Genomic DNA, 14939 nt, shown 5'->3' on the forward strand with positions numbered 1-14939 from the left:
AAATGTCCATCTATCATTTCATACTTCCAAAAAATGAAACAATGTCTATGTTTTCAGAAGAAAGAATTGATAGCAAATATTTTCTACTGTATATGTTCTTTCTACTGTATATGTTCAGCAAGCATGAAAAAAATGTAATGAGTATGGATTTTCATGGCTGTTCTTATTGGCGTCAGTCCTCCCAGGTAATCACACAGAAAAATCACACAGAAAACATGACTAAATGAACTAATTCTTTATTGTAAAACTACATTAACAGAGTCTTGAAAGTGTGAAAATACATACTTCAAGAACTCCTACCTCTCGTCTGATTGTTTTCTAGGCAGCATCTCTTCCTTTCATTCCCCAAGGTCATTCACACATTCCATTACATCTGCTGAAGTGACTTTCAGATAAAGATATAAGACAGTGAGATAACATGTCCAATATCAAATTAAACATAAAAGCTTGATGACATGTTTGATGAGTTCTGCAAGACATCTTGATAGGTGAAGAAATAATTCCATTTCTAACCATGGCTGAAGATCATAAATGTCACCATTTAATTACAAGGGAAAGAGAAGGACTTTCATATTTGGGGAAAATTTGATCCAAAAGTTTTCAATGCACGATATCAAAGGGTTGTTTTTTTCTGGGTCTGAATACTTTCTACATTATATTTCCTAATGTACACATTCTTCTAAAACATTAATCAATTCATTCTCTGGAAGATTAATCTGTTTTTAATTATTTTTTCCCATGCAATACTGTTCTTTTTCTTTCTACAGTCATTCCATTTGATTCTTATTTCTCTCACTCCTTTATTATTCCTTTCATGTCTATTTTCCCCCAAGATCTATTGCTGACATAACCAAATAAGTTTGTCCCAGATTCAGAAACTCTTTTTATCTTCTTCACATTCTCTTAATATTACATAATAAGTAGTCAAATCAATTGTGTGTTGAAATGTATATTCTTTCTTTTGCTATGTATAAGTATGAGCTTATACTGAGGGTATATATTCAAAACTAATAGACCTTCTTCTAAGCTGATATTCCCCAGAGTCACTATTCTCATTCATTTTTAAGTCTCCTAATGGTTACTTATTCACACCCGTTCATTCATGTCTCAGCAGAATAATTTTTCTCCTGGGTTTTCTCCAAACTTATCCTATATCTTCCACTGTCTCCATTCGCTGGAGGGTAATATCAGTCTATATATTCTAGCTTTCATACATGCCTACCAGTCTCAGTGACCCTCATTGACACTTTAGCTTTCATTCATAATTTTATCTTTTTACTTCCCAGATCTATTCTTCTCTTTCTGTTTCATGGACATTGTATCTGCCTGCCTGCCTGCCTCTCTCCCATCCATCCATCCATCCATCCATCCATCCATCCATCATCTAATCATCTACCTACCTATTTCATTTTTAAGCTGTCCACCCCCTTCATAGAGGGAGTCTGGGCAGTGTAAATAAAAAGTTTATTTTTCTTGCTTTTCTTTCACTAACTCATGTTATTTATCCTGAATGTGGGTTACAAAAGCATCTATGAAATTTTATTACTGAATATTATTTCTGCCTGTGTGCCACCCTCTGGAATAACCAGCCAAAAATTTAAACAATTTATTATCCTTCAAGTATCCAGATCCATTGCCATTATAACACAGAATCCCCAAGCCCTAGAGGACAATTTTCTAAGAGCTGCCTAAATTTGTCAGCTCTAGTCGATGCTTAAAGCTCTTTTTGAAGATATCTGAAGTCATATTTGGATAATGACTCTTATTTTGTGTTGTTTCAACTGGACAAAGAAAGAGAACTCGGTATGATGTCTTAAAACTGATGTTTTAGGCCCTTTAAAAAATAGTGTTGCTGCTTTTGCAACTGAAACTGTTTTTGAACTAGAACCACTTAATTTTTTAATGGTTTACTTGCAAGGTTTTGGACGACTCCAGATGTCTAAGGAATGCACAAAAAAAAATGGTGAAAAGGTGAATTTAGTATTCACTGTTATACTTCAGTTGTGCAATCTAAAGATGTGAGTTATATATATTTGTTTAACTTCAGCAGGATATGAATTGTCTAGAATCTGGAACTCATGCATAACTGTCATCTTCTCTCATTACAAAAAGATGAATTTATGAGTTGTTCAAACATCCACTTTAGCATAATGTTCCAAGTTCCTGATAAAGTATTGTGCAAGTCAGTGAAAAATCAGAACTTAGAACCATAGTTAAATTCTTATGAGATCTCAAATAAACCAAACAACCATTGCCAATTATAATTTTAAAAAAGTAATTTAGTAGATAAAGTAGCAGAAGAACATTATTTTGGTTGTCAGTGGTTCTATTTTATTTTCCTAGAAAACTGGGATCATGAAGAGCATTCTAATTGTAACCCTGCATATACAATGTATATTAGGAATGTAAACACCACCGTGACCTCTGCTGACAGCAGAAATTGGATGTTTCTTGCAAGACAAATGCTAGCTTCAAGCTAATCTTGCATTCATCCTCCTATAAAAATAAAGTCTGACAAAGTCCTCTTCTGAAAGTGACGTATAAATAATGGCACTTACATTTTTATAAAGAACCTATTTCATGATACAGTCTTTATATTTTAAAGTCTGCATTAATAAAATGTGTTTGTTAAAACATTAGATTTAATTGCATTTTTCCTTCAAATTTAGGAGAAAATGTACCCAAAGATCTTATGTATTAGGAACAATTATATAGTTATAAATTTGTGTACAATTCAAAAATAATCCATGGGAAAAATCGTGGAACCAGAATACCGCTGTTGTTAATAATGTGGAGAGAAAAAATAATTCTTACTATTTACTATTTACTTTTACCACATATCCATTTAAATAAAAATAAACCTTTTCAGTGGGAAAAATCACAGTATTTGTAAATTACCGTTGGCATGGAAGTAAAAGCCTCCTGCTTTATGTATTGTAAGTCTTGGTTCATCTCCATGGGGCACAAAGTATTCTGTAGATCACAGGAAAATGAATTGTCAAGACAGAGGGACCTTGCAGAATATACAGGTACAGTCTTGTCCATGCGATTTACTCAGATTCTTTTTAACCATTTTGACTCTCAGCTGCTCTTCTTATACTAAATGAATAAATGTGGCTAGGACAAAAATGAAATGTGATTAACATTAATTAAAAACCGAATCAAACCAAATTCAATTTTAAGTTAAATTAATGCAGTTAATATAATTACTTCCTGGATAATTAATCATTTCCCCTTTTGTTCGCATTAAGAATACAGCTTGGTGAACAAATTTTGGCTAAGCTCTTGGGCCTGGCATTTGAGACTTTCAGGAGATGCACGTAAGGAGTATTTTGTAATTTATGTTTTGTTGCTTTTATCAGCTCCCTCAAAATGGCTAAAAAGTGGGATATAAATGCTGTTCAATGTATTACTTATACAGAAATGACTGAAAAAACTTGTAAAAGATCAAATGTAGTAATCTGACTTGGGAAACTGCTATTGTTTTTAAGTTTATAATTCAGAATGTTAGAGATCAGACCAGCTAATTCCTGACTGTGTAAATAAATAACTGCCCACCCAGTAGTTTGAAAGCATGTGAGTAGATTAGTCAGTACCACTTTGGTGGGAAGGTAACAGCATTCCCAAAATTATATGTCTTTGACATATAGTTATGCTGGCCACATGACCATGGAAAATGTCTTTGGACAATGCTGACTGCCTCAGCCAAGAAACGGAGATGAGCCCTAGAGTTGGACATGACCGGACAGGGAAACCTTTATCTTAAATAACACATTTACAGAATTACAGAATACCAGAGTTAGAAGGGTCTTTTAGTCCAATCCCCTACTCCACCTAGACCATTCCGGACAAATGGCTGTCCAATCTCATCCTAAAAACCTCCAGTGATGGATCACACACAAACCGTTCCATTGATTTAGAGTACTGAATATCCACCTCCTTGCGCAAACCACTTTTGTGAGAGGCTCTGCTCCACTCATTTCACGGGACGCGGTGTCTCAGGGGCTAAGACCGCTGAGCTTGTCAATCGAAAGGTCGGCAGTTCAGCGGTTCGAATCCCTAGTGCCGCGTAACAGGGTGAGTTCCTGTTACTTGTCCCAGTTTCTGCCAACCTGCAGTTCGAAAGCACGTAAAAAATGCAAGAAGAAAAATAGGGACCACTTTTGATGGGAAGGTAACAGTGTTCTGTGCACCTTTGGCATTTAGTCATGCCGGTCACATGACCACGGAGCCATCTTCGGACAGTGCTGGCTCTTCAGCTTTGAAACAGAGATGAGCACCACCCCCTAGAGTCGGGAACAACTAGCACATATGTGCAAGGGGAACCTTTACCTTTACCACTCATCTCTCTGTTCCATGCTGTGATTTATTTCTGAATTATTATTTTTTCATTGTGCTCCCTGCATAGTTGTTCTTCAATGTTAGTCAGAGAAAGTAATGGCTGCTCCTAGTCATGTATGAGCAATGCATTTTATTTACAAAAGCAATCCTAGCACTTAATGAAATAGAACCCATTTTGAAGCAGCAAAAATAAAGAGCACTGTTTTTCCGCAAAGTGTCATTACGTAACAAGACATAAAATAGCCATAATGTTTTCTTTTCTAAAACTTTAGGATATGCAGCAAACCAAAATGAAGCAGTTGTTTTCTTCTACATTTGACTCCTGGCCAGATGATTACCTTTATAAATCCTTGAGACTGTAAATTAAAGCCAATAGAAGCAGTTAACTTCCAGTGTATTTGATATGGTCCACATTCATTTTATAGTACTGAAAACAAAATTTATCTTTATAAAAGTCTAAAGGATGCTGTCATAATGCTGCTAAGGATTACCAGAGGACAAGATTTCTTGCTCAGAGCCTGGAAAGAAGGTAGGAATATATTTTGCATCCAGCACTGCTCACAAAACAAGTGTAAATAAAATGCAAACATAGATGTGACCGAAGCAATCAAGGAGCTAGTTTTTTTTATGAAAAAGAAAACTCATTCTTTTAACTGTTCACTACTAAATACCTGATAATGCCATTTTAGGATATATTTCATGCCTGTATCACAGTCATATAAATTTGTATTTGTAACTTAGCTTCCCCAAACGAACATGCCGTTTTGCTCCAGGAATCCATTAGAAATTTACACAAACCCATTAAAAAATCTAGAGTCTCTTTATCTGAAATCTAGTATTGCCTGGTCATCTGAACTGAGTTGCTAAAATAATGAAAGGGCTCTTCAGGGTTCCTCAAACAACTTCAAGTTCAGGGAAATAATTATATTCACTATATGAATATTGGCATCATATGCATCTGAAAAAAATATGATAAAGGATCAAAGTTTGATATAGATTACTGACATTAATAATTGGAGAAAATATTTATCTTATTTATATGTTTATTAGGACTTGTATTCCACTCCAATCTAGCGGTTCTCTATTTTATGTGCCATCTTACAATACACAGCTTAAAATTAAAAAAACAAACAAACCAAATAAAATGGGGAAAAAATGCCCTCCAGGGTGGAGTCTATTCTGATCACTGATGGCAAGACATTTTAAAGAAGTGGGCCTAAAGAAGACTCTACTCCTGGGCCCTGGAGATGATAATTCCTAAGGGAAGAATCACGGGTGAACCTACCCTTTTTGATCCAAATTAATGAAGAGAAGCCACTCAGTGCAGATGAGCTTGTAGATAGTTACCAACCAGGCTAGAAAATAAAAAATATAAATAAAGGAGAATATTTGTAGCTCATGGTTGAAATGAGGGGTCCTTGGTTCTCTCTGAGCTTGTTTTCTTGCAGTCATTTCATTACCCTAACTAGGTAACATCATCAGTGCTATTCAGAGAGCATCAAGGACCCCTCAAGAGAAATAAACAATTTCCAAATGGATTAAGTAAATTCCTAAATAAAACCTAATCAGCGAATATACTTAGTGACAATGATGGAGAATTCAAAGAGACAAAAGTAGGGTTCAACAGAAAGTCTACTAATGAGAAGTTATCACATAATATTGGTCCAATCATTAAAAGACTTGGGAAAACAAAAAGTGAACCCAAAATATGCCAATTGCTTGAAATTATGTGACTTCAGTCTTTTTCAATCCCACCCAAGGTGGCCAAGAATTATCTTATCAAAGCTGTTGACACTAAATAGGTTAATATCTACCAGACATTCACATTAACTATGGATCTGTATTGCTGGTGATACAAGATACGTAAATTTTCCTACGGGGTATTTAAATGTTATTATAAATAGTGCATACTGACCCTATTCATAGAATCTGCACTGGATAGCAAGTGGCTTTTCTACTTATAATCAGGCCTTTCGATATTCTCCAAATAACCCTTGGTGAGGCTGCTATACTGCTGAAGGGCACCTAAGATGGTGAAGGCTGAATAGAGTTTGTAGTGACACAGAGTTCCAATTGGTTTTACACAAACATAGATATAAACAGGCCATTTGTGGACACTTTTTCCATGCAGTGTGGTTGGACTGTGGGGTGGGTGCAGGATGTGCATTTATAACGCCTTTCCTCTGCTGCAGATTCAATCTTTGAAATAAGCATGTTTGGCCTTTGAAATAAATAGTGAATTCCAAAAAGAGATTAGAATCATTAAAACATATCTTTAGTAAGTCTGAATGATATCTCAAAGATGACTTGTTTTTCTTACATTAGATTACTGTAATGTATTGAGGTATGCTAGCAGATTCATCAGTGTCCATAGGGACAACTACTGGCCAGGGCTTACATCATAATACAATGCTTCTCATTTTTTTAGTCTCTCGCTATGGATGTCACTACTCAAGATTATTTTCAATCATTAAGTGCTTTTCAATGACTGCATTAAGCTCATGAATGTGATCTCTTGGGCAATGGCAAAACTTTTGAGATTTGAGATATAATCAGCACTTACAATGTGCCAATCAGTTTCTTTTAAATATTCTATATACCGGTAGGTACAATTTTTGCTTTTTGACATTATAACTGTCAATGCCTGCCAGGCCTCTTTCAGCAAATAGGTCTACTAATAAGTAATTCCAGGGGTGGGTTCTACTTACCTTTACTACCGGTTTGCAACGGGGCGGCGTGTGCGTGCTCTCTTCGCTCGCTTCCTGATGACATTCGGGTCAGTGGGCGGAGCCTCTGCCAGTTTTACTACCGTTCTTGTGAACCGGTGCGAACCGGGGGCAACCCACCACTGAGTAATTCCCATTAAATTATATGGGGATTGCTCCAGGGGTGAAATGCTCCTGGTTCGGACCAAATCACCTGATCTGGTAGTGATGGCAGGTGGTTCGGAGAACCAGTAACAAAAATCCCTGTGCCCCCCCCCATGCCCAGCTGAGCCACGCGATCATCAGAGGCTTTTTTTTTACTTTTAAAAGCATTCTTTCTACAACCTTTGGCCAAAAAAATGCTTTTAAAAGTTTTTTTAAAAAAAGCCTCTGATGATTGTGCAGCTCAGCTGGGATTTTAAAAGCATTTTTTCTACAACCTCTTCAGCCGAAGAGGTTGTAGAAAAAAAATGCCTTTAAAAGCCTCTAGCGATCCCAGCTGAGTTGCCTGATCATCAGAAGCTTTTAAAAGCGTTTTTTTTCTGCAACCTCTTTGGCTGAAGAGGTTGTAGAAAAAAAAATGCCTTTAAAAGCCTCTGGTGATCCAGCTGAGTTGCCTGATCATCAGAGGCTTTTAAAAGCATTTTTTTCCTGCAACCTCTTAAGGTTGTAGAAAAAATGTTTTTAAAAGTAAAAAAAAAAATTGGCCACGCCCACCTAGTCATATTAACCCCCACCACCAAGCCACAGAACCGGTAGTAACAAATTTTACATTTCACCAGTGGGTTACTCCCAAGTAAGTGAGTATAAGGTTGCAGACTTGCTACAGTTAAATACATTTATTATATTAGTAGTTTGTTAAGCTTAAGAAACAAGAATGACAGAGTTACTAAGAACAATTTCTTATTGTTGTTAACCTACAGACAGAATCTTACCAGACTAAAGCAATTATCTGCATAACTATAGATACAGTATTCTCCTGCCTACCAGGCATTCCAGGTTTCACGGTCTCTTTGCTTCTGAATCTCCAGACTACATTCCACCATATTAAATATATTTTTTGCACTTTTATCTATAATAATGCATGAAGGTGAATTGTGAAGAGACAAGGGAAAAAACAAAAATATAATAAGCCTGAAATAAATGTTGGCTGCATAACCAAAACAATCTAGTTTGAAATCCTTATGATGCACAGAGCAAGTTATTATTTGGAAAAAAACTCTGCTGCTTAAATCCTAAGGTCTTAAATTCTCCAAAGAATAGTTAGCTATATTTTTGCATTAGAATAACATAGCTCTCACATTTCTTTCAGTATATCAGTATGGCACTAAAGCTATAGTAGGTCTTCTTAATATGAAAAGGGTTTCACTATTGAGGCTTTACTGTTTAAATCCTACTTCACAATTGTTTCAATTTCACTCTTATAAAAAATATAGTATGTGAATTAATGCCAAACATTAACTACCATGTCTGTAGCACCTGTTTCCCAGGCAAAACAATCATGCAAAAAGCTGTTATCTGCTATGATCCTGAGTTATCTTAATAACCAGCTACATCTGCAGATTTCAGGGCTTTGCAAAGCATTGCATTGCGAAGCAAGCTCCATCCAATATACACTCATGTAATATAATGTCACATCTGAAAAAGAGTTACAGTAGAACTTGCACTGTGACTTTGTGACATCCATATTTTGCTGCCTTCTCCCGAACTCCCATGGTTATAATAGGCGACTTTGGAATAGTTAGATCAAGTGCAGTAAGTTTTGACAGTTACATTATTTGATTTTTTTTGTAAGGAATGAAAAGAAGTGGATGTATTAAGTCTAAAGAAGTTTAACAAATACTGACAATTTAACCCTCAAAATGAAAAAAAAAAACCCAAACCCTGATACAAATACCAGTCCCACCTCTTCTGTAGACATTATAATATGTTGCCCTACATAGGAGAAAGCAAAGAGGATAAATTGTTGAAAATAAAAAAGAAGTTCCCTGGCTTGAAGAAAACAATTTTCACGATTTTATCTATGACATTTCTAGGACACTATACTTAGTTTTAGGTGATTATTGGATGTACATCTAATCAAGATGTAAAACCAAGGAAAGTAGAACAATACCAATAAAAATAACATGATTTACTAATGTATGTAAGTTAAATCAGAATTAATAAAGTTTTTAAAATTAAGGATGATTTTAGGTACCTTTTAAGGAACCAGGAAAATTAAGCATGTTTTGTATTTCAGGCTTTTAAAACTGTTATACCATATCTTCAATAAATTGTATGTAAGAGCAATGAATGCTCTTCAGAGAGGTTAAAAGTAAGCAGTACTGGATTTAACCTGTTTTATTCATGCTATCATATATGATGAAGTACAGGTAGTCCTTGACTTACAACCATTCATTTAGCGACCAAAGTTTCAACGGCACTGAAAAAAGCAATTTTTTTACATTAATGACCATTGATCATTGTATGGTCACATGAGCAAAATTTGGATGCTTGGCAACTGGCGTGTATTTATGAGGGTTGCAGTGTTCCTGGTTCACGTTATTACATTTGCAACCTTCAGACAAGCAAAGTCAATGGGGAAGTCAGATTCACTTAACAACCGTGTTAAGTGCAGCGATTCACTCATCAACTGTGGCAAGAAAGATTGTAAAATGGGGCAAAACTCATTTGACTGTCTAGTTTAGGAACAGAAATTTTGGAGTCAATTGTGGTCATAAGTCGAGGACTATCTGTATTCCAGCATTCTTAGGTCAAGGCATTGTCTTAAATATGGAATCTTTGTATTTGTAAATCAGACACATACATATATCCTATTTAATTTTTTTTACAAATTGCCTCTTTCATTTTCACTAAATGGCAGGCTATATATATAAATAAGACCTAAAATAATCCCCTCAATACTTGCAGCACAGTCAGGTGTCATTACAGTATCAGTGATTCTGAAAACTAAAAAATACATTAACCATTTTCCATGCATATTTTGCTGCTCCCGGAAACCATGACAAATCAGGATATCAACGAGCAAATGTATCATCAAAAGATAAAGCAAGTTTTTTTAAAAAAGATACGAAAGTATGAAGCTATACATTAACAATTTCAGAAACTTGCTATGAAAAATCAAGATATGTAATTGCATCATTTATGCCTTTATAGGTACAATCATAGCCTGCTGTGCTTATGTTTCAAACGTCTCACTTGTTGATGACATTTTCATTTTTACCACCACCTGGATTAAATCATCCTAGGTTTCATGTGATCATGGCTATTTTCATATCAGTAAAATCAATACATTATTATAGTTCTGGAAAAGAAAGACAAAAGCTGAATACCGAGATGTCTGAAAATCTAATTGAGAAATCTCAAGCTTAGCAGCCATTCAGATGTTTGTAAGGCAGATATGATATGCCTAATAATTGAACCCTGTTTATTCTGTATGTTGGATGGCTAAGTAAGTGCAGTAGTCCTCGACTTACGACTACAATTGAGCCCAAAATTTCTGTTGTTAAGTCATACATCTGTTAAATGAGTTTTGCCCCATTTTATGACCTTTCTTGCCACAGTTGTTAGGTGAATCACTGCAGTTGTTAAGTTAGTAACATGGTTATTAAGTGAATCTGGCTTCTTCACTGATTTTACTTATCAAAAGGTTGCAAAAGGTGATCACATGACTTTTGGACACAGCAACGGTCATAAGTATGAACCAATTGCCAAGCATCTGAATTTTGATCACTCGATCATGGGGATGCCACAAAGATCGTAAGTGTGAAAAATGGTCATATGTCACTTTTTTCAGTGCCGCTGTAACTTTGAAAGATCACTAAATGAACTATTGTAAATCGAGGACTATCTGTAGTCCAGAACATCTCTCTCCAAACTTAACACTGTCCCAATCTCAAATAAGATACCTGACACTTGTCAAAACTGTAAATGCTCTCTTTGGCAAGGGGGGGGGGGTGTTTACAAGGCCAGCTTTTTCTGCCATAATTCCCACTAGGAGTGAAATCCAGAAGATTCTTACAGGTTCTGGAGAACCGGTAGCGGAAATTTTGAACAGTTCAGAGCCTTGGGGCGCAGCGGACTAAAGTGCTGTTAAGTAGTACTTAGCTGCCAGCTGCCTGCAATTACTGCAAGTTCAAATCTCACCAGGCTCAAGGTTGACTCAGCCTTCCATCCTTCCGAGGTAGGTAAAATGAGGACCCGGATTGTGAGGGCAATAAACTGACTTTGTATAAAAAGAACACCGCTTGGGGGGGCCCGAAAGCCCTACTAAGCAGGTATATACAAAAGTATGAAGGCTATTGCTTAACGCATTGTAAGCCGCCCTGAGTCGCCGGAGAAGGGCGGCATTTAAATCAAACCAATAAATAAATAAACTGGTAGCGGAAATTTTGAATAGTTGGGAGAACCGGCAAATACCACCTCTGGCTGGCCCCAGAGTGGGGTGGGAATGGAGATTTTGCAATATCCTTCTCCTGGAGTGGAGAGGGAATGGGGATTTTGCAATATCCTTCCCCTGGAGTGGGGTGGGAATGTAGATTTTGCAGTATCCTTCCCTTGCCACACCCACCAAGCCACGCCCACCAAGCCAAGCCCACAGAACTGGTAATAAAAAAATTTGGATTTCACCACTGGTTCCCACCCTCAGAATATCCTCCTCCAGGTTGGCCCCAATTCTTCTGCTCTTTTGAAAGATCCACCCAGCCCTTGGCCCTGAGTTTATGAAGAGCCAACACACCAAGTCGTGTCAGAGACTGCTGTATTTTTTTTAGCTGTTCTATGTTTTGGTTTTTGCAGTTGTAATAATTTTAATTTTAAATATTGTTCATCACCCAGTCACCTGTTCAAGATGGACAGCTAGATGAATTGACTAAATAAATAAATCTTCAGTTATCTTTATAAAATATAAAACCACATTTTTTAAAACACAAAATGTTGGTTTTACTGGCTATGAGTTGGTGGTAAAATTTAGGAAAGATAGTGAACTTAGCTAAAATCACTCATGACCTGCTGCTTGGAAAATGATGTCTAAAATTTTCCACAGCACTCTATACTACGCTCAAATGATTGTGTTGTTCTTGAAATAGACCACTTATGTCCGTTTGTTGCTTATGATGCTCATCTTCTTTAACATTCTATATTTTAAGAATACTGCACAAAACTCTTCAAACTATGCTAGCAACCATCAGAAATGGACAAAGGGTCTACCCACGAGTACTAGTAGATTCAACCAAAATAATCCAATTTACTTTGGCTGCAAATCAGGCTAAAGATTTGAGTTTAACAATATGGTATTTCAACTTATTCATTTATTTTTCACTCACTGTTGAATTTCACTGTTCAAGCACTGCCTTATCTATAGGCACCTGAAATTGAATGGTTGGTAAGTCTGGAAAGAAGCTTCACCAAGAGCCTAGTAGAGGTACAGAAGAAATGCAGGTTGGCCCAAAGTCAGAATTTTGTTCCGCTTCAATGGAGGCCAAGGCTACTTTATAAAGTCAGATGCAGTCAGTCTTTGTTTTAAAAAAAAATTAGAAATAACAGTATCATTATGTAGATAAGAAGACAAAAGATCTGGGTTTGATAGGTCAAACTGACCATTTAATTTAGGTCCTTAATCACTGAAAAAATATTTACAGATGATATGATCCATCCTATGCAAAAGACCCAACCCCAAGCTACCCTGGTTGCAACAAAGTAATTCTAGGGTGTTTGGGGTGAGGGTGGGGTAAGGCTGAAAAACTAAATGCATTTTATTTAATATTTGTCCTAAGAATGCTCAAAAGTAGATTTTTTTAAAAAAAATAGGCTGCTGTATTCTCTCTCTTCAGGACAACCTACAGCATTGCATAAATAATTAAACCTGTCTCCATATTACTGATTACTATATTATTCAATAGGCTTGTAACTAATTAGTAATAATTAATAAGGATGGAGGAAAGATAGTACTCTACTCTGCCATAAAAATAAGGCAGTTCCATTGGATTTCTTAGCCTAACATTCTCTTAGGTATCTATTTCGCCAATTTAAATACATTATAATTACAATAATTATAATAGCTCCAATAAATATAAATTACATAATTGAAATTGAATGACTTATGCAAATCAAATGAGCCTGTATCTTCAATGGCAAGCCACAATCCTAAATGTAGTTCAAGACAGCATGTAGTTTATTCCCTGAACATTTACATATTTCAAATAAAATAGCTCTGAACCAAGAATTGGATGGATGGATGGATGCATGCATGGATGGATGGAAAGATCTTCTGACAGACAAATTGCAGACCAAAGACAACTCTGATCTTGGCATTTGTATGTCCTCTGCCAAACATCATAGTTTTGGGCCTGATAGCCAATATTTTACAAATCCTTTCAGCAGCTGGGTTTTTTTTTTTCATTCTATCCCCTGGATTTTCATTAGCCTACAGTGCACTATTAAAAAAAGACATCCCTGTATCCAATATTCAACTGAATTTCTCCTTTGCAAAAACATACACATTCCTCCTCTCTCTGCTTTGCATCTTGTACTACAGTAACAGCAGCACAAGCCTCTTACACCAACGTTCTCTGTAGCAGGTGCAGCTCAAAAGCCCTTTGCCTCTCTTCTGAGTAGCTTCCTCTATGCGATAATGACTGCTTACAGTCCAAGAAACTGAGAGTGCTCTTTAAAGAGCTCTGAAAAACTGAAAAAGACAGGATTTATTTGCATCAGGTTACTGCGTACTGTAGTTCTCTATCTGCAACATATTACTCATCTGTCCATCAGAACTGAAGAGGGTAAAAACAGAACCTATCACGATGCTAAACTGGTCATTTAGTCTTTTCAAGGAGGGTAACATTTAGGGGCTGAAATATTAGGAAAAGTAAGGCAATTCAGAAACTTCAAAAAATTTTGATTTCAAAAAGCCCAAAGAAACATCTGAGAAACTAAAAGAGCCTTCTTTAGCTGTGCATAAGCTATTATGTTGAGGGGAAACAATAACAAATAGTAGTATGTCAGATAAATCTCTTTTTCTAGAATAGGTAAGTCGTAAACTAGGACCTATGCAGCACTGGATGTTTACCTGTATGAAATATCAGAATATGTTCAGAACTGCAGCCTAAATTAAGAGGGATAGCTCTCTGACATTTGGTATAGTTTAAGAGTCCACTTCATTTCATACACTTTATTAATTAAATTTATATGCTGTCTTAACTTTATATTCCGATGACCCTGGGTAGTTTACAAATGAAGTAAAACAGCAAACTTGGCAATAAAAATAATATGAAATTTGAAAGAAGGTAGAGGTGGAAAAATAATGAAGAGTGTGGAAACAGAAGAAAACAAACCTGTATAAAGAGGCTCCAGTCACCTCCACAAAAGGCCAGGAAAAGAAGCAGCTCTTGGGACCCCTTTGGAACACCAACAGGATGTGAAGCCTTTGGACCTGGGGAGATCTACAACATTCTGATGGTTTGGATTATTCCACAAAATTGTCATAATAACTGTATTAGTCTTATGTAGCATAAAATTGTAAACTTTGGAAGATGTGCAGATTTTCTGAAACACTTAAAACTGTACAGTATGTACAGTACAAACTAAAGCATAGCCTGAAATAATGTTTTGGAAGAAAGTAAAAAACAATCGTCTCTTCAGAAGTCTGTTCATGTACAAAATGAAACCGTCCATGTATTCCATTATTTATGAGTTCTACTAAATCACCCACAGGATTCAGAGAATTAATTTTCGCAATTATTTATTCAAGCCAGTTGAAAGCAGGGGCAGTCAAAAACAAACCATTTCGTCTAAATCAGTTGCAACTGGAATGCAAGTGCCAAACTGGGATGCAGGACCATACGCAGCTCAAGTTAAGAAATAATAATAATAATAATAATAAAAAAAACCCGACTA

General features: G+C 36.1%; 1 long non-coding RNA gene across 1 annotated transcript; it reads right to left on the reverse strand.

Moving 5' to 3' along the window:
• Nucleotides 1-220: 220 nt before the first annotated feature.
• Nucleotides 221-2989, reverse strand: LOC148114887 (uncharacterized). Its single transcript, XR_015733342.1, has 2 exons — nucleotides 2899-2989; nucleotides 221-385 (listed from the first exon to the last, which is right to left on the reverse strand). It is a non-coding gene; the product is annotated as an uncharacterized LOC148114887 (long non-coding RNA).
• Between the last annotated feature and the right edge of the window lie 11950 nt (nucleotides 2990-14939).

The sequence above is a fragment of the Pantherophis guttatus genome, chromosome 3 (genome assembly GCF_059756535.1).
Source record: "Pantherophis guttatus breed Tessera chromosome 3, ASM5975653v1, whole genome shotgun sequence".
NCBI classification, from domain to species: Eukaryota; Metazoa; Chordata; class Lepidosauria; order Squamata; family Colubridae; genus Pantherophis; species Pantherophis guttatus.